The sequence below is a fragment of the Pantherophis guttatus genome, chromosome 5 (genome assembly GCF_059756535.1).
Source record: "Pantherophis guttatus breed Tessera chromosome 5, ASM5975653v1, whole genome shotgun sequence".
NCBI classification, from domain to species: domain Eukaryota; kingdom Metazoa; phylum Chordata; class Lepidosauria; order Squamata; family Colubridae; genus Pantherophis; species Pantherophis guttatus.
Genome location: NC_142067.1, coordinates 104,517,178 through 104,522,740, shown reverse-complemented (window position 1 = coordinate 104,522,740; position 5,563 = coordinate 104,517,178).

Below are 5,563 nucleotides of genomic sequence, written 5' to 3'. Positions count from 1 at the left end.
CATTAGCCACCAATATTGAAAGAAAGGAATCTGATCAAGGTTAAGTACCAATACCTAGCCCAGTGGTTCTCAACCTTTTCTTCACCATGGACCCCCTTTAAATATCTTTTGTGTCCAAGGAACATGGCCATGCACCCCCAAGAGTTAACTCTAAATTGTAACATTTCTTTAAGCCTTCATGGATTTCCTGCGCCAATATCAAGGGCCCTGAGGGATCCACAGATCATAGGTTGAGAACCATTGACCTAGCCTAACTTTTTGCATTATTATTATATACTTTATTCATTAAACATGAAACTGAACATTCAAAAATGCATCACAAATACCATTGACTGATGCTAATAGTTGATACAGGTTGCTGCCAGCATTCTAGGTGATGATGATGATGATGATGATGATGATGAAAATCTGAAATCAGAGTTATATTTTTTTTAACTGGTATTGTCCTTCATATGCATCAAATTTTTCCTAAGAATCTAGGGTCCTACAATATATGGATGTACTATATATGCAGATCCAAGTGGTCTGGCCTTTTATAATTGGCAGATCAAAATTTTCTCAATGCAAGTATTTTCTAAATGCTGTCCAAGATTTTTTGGTATGACACCCAATGTACCGATAAGAGTTTATTATCATTATGCATGGGTAATGTACACTAGGATTCACTGTGAGATTGGTGGAAATTTAATAGTTCAAGACTATCTACAATGACATGACAATCAACAGCAGTGCATTGGAAGATCTGCAAGAAATTCTATTTGCCTGCAAGCAAGAGCTGGTGGGGCCATAAAATAAAGTAACAGAAGATGAAGAAGCTAAAGTGATATATGATTTTAATTCAAACAGACAAGCACCTGCCATGTTAACAATTGTCAATAAGGAAGACAAAAAAGTCTGAATGTGGCAGTACCTGGAAACAGCAGAATAGAAGAGAAAGAACTGGAGAAAATCATAAACAATAAAGACCTGCAAATATAAGTAGAAGGATTGTGGCAAAGGAAAGCAAAGATAGTACCAATAATGGTGCAATCTCAAAATATCTGGAGCACCACTTAAACACTATTGGCTTTGACAAAATCCCTATCGGTCAACTGCAAAAGGCAACTTCACTTGGAATAACTGACACCCTGTGACAATACCTTCAACACCATCGAACATGTCTGTCCTAGGTTCCTGAGAAGGAATTGATAGATGGATAAAAATGTCAAATCCAGTGTAAAAATCTGGCTGTATGATGAACCATAATAATAATATTTCATGTCAAAGCAATAATAATATACATGCTCATGTTAAAGGAATTATTATAAATCTAAAAGTATAATTGATTTCATTGAGAGCAAAATTTGAGAAAATTAATGATACAAGAGTAATGAAATGTGTTGAGTGTGGAACACTTCAATAGTATCAAGAGTGGATCATAAGAAAAAATATATAACTTTTTTATATTTTTAAAAATTATATTTGCATTAAGCATTTTCAAAGGAAAGTAGACATTGTACAAAAAAAAGGCAAAAAACAGTAAATATACATGTCCCAGGATAATGTTGCCAGATTGAATCTGGGTCAGTCACCGGTACCAGAGGTTTACTATTCCAAGAGAAGTTCCCTAAAGATAGGCTCTATGACGAGTCCAAAAGCTCGGAAAAGTATATTTCTGGTCCCAGTGATTGACCCAGATTCAATCTTGCAAAAAATGGTAAACTCAAGCACAAAAAGGATGCAGAAAATTTACATATATCATAGAATTAGGCTATGTTTTCATATTTCTTTAATTAATTTAACAAAAATATAACAACTTTGTCATGACAAATTATTGTTCAAGTGGAAGTAATATAGAAATATCAACAATAGCACAGCGTAAATCATATATGCCATATGCTAAATAAATTTTTTAAAAACTTATAGTAATTCTGGCCTAGCAATTAAAACTTTATATTAAAAGATACCTAAATTTTATATGGTACAAACTCATATTTAGGATTTTAAGGCAAAAATCATTTTTTTATGTTTAATTAAACTCTATCATATTTACCTTTGAAATACAAGGACATGGAAGCATACTCCAAGTTCAATTAGCCACCTTTTTGCAGAAGAAATTGTCTACACTTTTTGATTGGAATATACTTAAAACAATAGACGTGTATAAGATAATATATTTTGTAAAGTTTAGTCATTTTTAACTAGAAATATATTGGAAAGACAATTCAGATTTTAACATTTGTTTTAGCTTCTTTTTTTATCTGATGCCTTTTTTTCTTCAGAATTAAAAACAAGTTGAGATAAATATTTAACCGTTATATAAGAATTAAAAAGAACACGTAATTATAAATTTATTAGACCTACTTTTTAGAATGTAGGTAAGTAGAACTCAGTTATTTCCTGGAATTTGCCCATCATCTTGCTCTATAACCTTTAATTTAATAGTGATTCACATTTGGTGTTTTCATTTTCAGTTATTAGAGATTTTTAAAACTCTTATGCAGATCTTTAAGCTTTTCTTAGAATTTTAGTATTCTTAGTATTATACCTGAGCTGGAAATCTAAATTTAGGTTAAATTTAACCCTATGTATTGAAGTACAGGCTTGTGGAATTTCATGATGGTGATATCTCATTGAAATGTTTTGCTTTTTTCAAAAACTTTTTTGATGCTTTGCTGAAAGAGGAATTCCTAATTTAATTTTTAGAAAATTTAGTGATACCTTGACCTCAGCAAATGCAGCATATGACTTCTTTTCTAGTAAGTTATATTCTCGTTCAAAATGTAGAAAACATCCAAATGTTTTCACAAATCCAGGACACTTGTAGGATATCAATAGTTTCCTCCCCCCATCTAATCAGTTGTACAGTATATATGGATTTCTTCTTATTCTGGGACATCCATCTGACTTACAGTACTTATTGTCACTTCTCTGGGGTTTTAAGAAACAACGTAATATGTTCGGCAGAGATGGTGCAGTAGTGACTTTCTCTGGAAGTGATATCTTCCGTACTGATTACAATCCCAGAAAGACATGTTCTGCTGGTTTCTCTCTAACACGGTTCTTCTTGCTGGCATCCATGACATTCTAAATTCCAACTAGCATCTAGGCCAGTGATGGCTAACCTTTTCTGGACCGAGTGCCCCCAAAATGCAATACGCGCCCGCCCCTGTACATGCGCCCCACCCCCACACATGCGCGTGCCCCCGCACACGCCCCCTGTGCATGCGTGCACAGCCCCCACACTTGCCCCACCCTGCACATGAGTGCCCCCACGCATGCACACGTGGCCCCCTTGCACGTGCCCCGCCGTCCACACACACCCTGCATGTACCCCACCCCACGCACATGCGTAGCAAAGACCCAAAGACCAGCTGGCCAGTGAACCAGTGAACTGAGGCGATTGCTTGCGTGCCCACAGAGAGGGCGCTGCATGCCACCTCTGACATGTGTGCCATAGGTTCGCCATCATGGACCTAGGTGTTCCCTTATTCTATCTTTTCCTTATTCTATCTCCACTTTCCAGATATACAGCCTCTTAACCTTTCAGGTTTTGCTGAACCTACATTTCCCAACCAGGACTGAGAGGGAACTGGGAGTTGTAATTCTATCTTTAGGACACTTCCATTCTCTATCTGAAGCAGTCAAATTGATCCATTATCGATGTCTGATATGTCAAGCTTGAAATGCTGACAATGATGAGCAAACATCCTGTCCTGCTCCAAATTTATTTATCATGTTTAAGAACTATCCTCAGAAAAGGATTCTGAGCAGTGTACAAATAAAACATCAAAAGCATAAAAAACAGCATATAAAATTTAAAAGAGACAAATATTAAGAATCAATTAAAAGGCAGGGTGGGCTTTCAAGGCGCTAACCAGTCCTACAGTAGCATGCTTCTCTTCTTTGTGCCAAAGCAACGCTGCATAGGCATACTTTCACAATTCTCCCCTGATTTTAATTGAATAGAAGCGGCTGGCTGCAGTTGCTCTTGGGGAATGGCCAATTGACTGAGAGCAAGAACATTCACTACTAGGCGAGTAGGATTTATTTATGTGCATGAGGCATGTTTTTGTTTGTCTTCCGCCTCCGCAGAACAGCTCTGAGGTCATACCTTTATCTCCAATTATGATTATGTAATTGCAATTATGTTTTAAAATGTTTTAAGCTCTAAAAGTGAATTCCAATATGGGGTACAATCAGTGCAACAGGGTATCTATTCCTATGATGTGCTGTATCTACAGAGTGTTTTGTCAGATTGGGGTGTCCACTTCTCAAAATCCTGGCTGGACTCCCCCAAAGCAAAAAGGGGGGAATATTCCTGCAGGTAACTCTAGGAGACACCAGCACCTGGCCTACTTTGCAAAGCATTCCAGATATCCCACAAGCCAACAACCTGCAATCTTTTAGGTCACCTCTTAAAGTAGCAGACAGCTGATGCTCAAGTTTGAGATGAGAAAGGGAGGAGGAAGAGGTGGAACAGGTGGACCGAGGTTCTGTCCTGGTTTAGGAGACAAAGAGCATCCTTTTAGTGGGTTATTGGTTTCTGTTACTATGTCATTCCTGCCACATAGCCTCCTGACAGAAATGCAACAAGGAATACTCAACTGCCAAAAGCTAGTCTGATCTAGTGGTTAAGGCATCAGGCTAGAATGAGGAGACCATGAGCCTGAGTACCACCTTAGCCATGAAAGCCAGTTGGGTGATCTGAGGCCACTGACTCTCTCTCGGCAATCTCAGGATTGTTGTTGTAGGAAAAATAGGAGGAGGAAGGTATATTGGATATGTTCGCCATCTTGAATTGTTTGTAAAAAATAATAAAGGCAGGATTATAAAAATTAAATAAACTGGGAGAGGGACATGAGGAAACGAAAGCTCTGCTTCAAAAGGCAATGGATAAGAAACCCCTGTCTTGTTATCTACAATGCACCATAGGAAGCAAGACTAGCAAGACAATTAGTCTACCAGAATCCAGGACAAGAAAAAGCATCACTGGGGAAGAAACATACCTTTTATGACTCCTGGAGCAGAGTAATATCAATTGATAGGTACATACAGGAATGAAAGGGATGTGGTGGCTCAGTGGCTAAGACGCTGAGCTTGTTGATCGAAAGGTTGGCAGTTCAGCGGTTCGAATCCCTAGTGCCGCGTAACAGGGTGAGTTCCTGTTACTTGTCTCAGCTTCTGCCAACCTAGCAGTTCGAAAGCACATAAAAAATGCAAGTAGAAAATAGGGACCACCTTTGGTGGGAAGGTAACAGCGTTCCGTGCACCTTTGGCATTTAGTCATGCCAGCCACATGACCGTGGAGATGTCTTCGGACAGTGCTGTGTCTTCGGCTTTGAAACAGAGATGAGCACCGCCCCCTAGAGTCGGGAACGACTAGTACATATGTGCGAGGGGAACCTTTACTTTTTACCTTTATACAGGAATGAACAGGAGACTGCAGACCACCAACCAGAGGCCTTGCAACACATTCTGAAAGGCAAGAAGAAAAGACGCTTCCTGTGGTCCCTGGTTATCTGCATTCATTGGCTCTTAAACCCCAAGGCCATCTCACATGTTTTTACTAAAAAATCTGAAA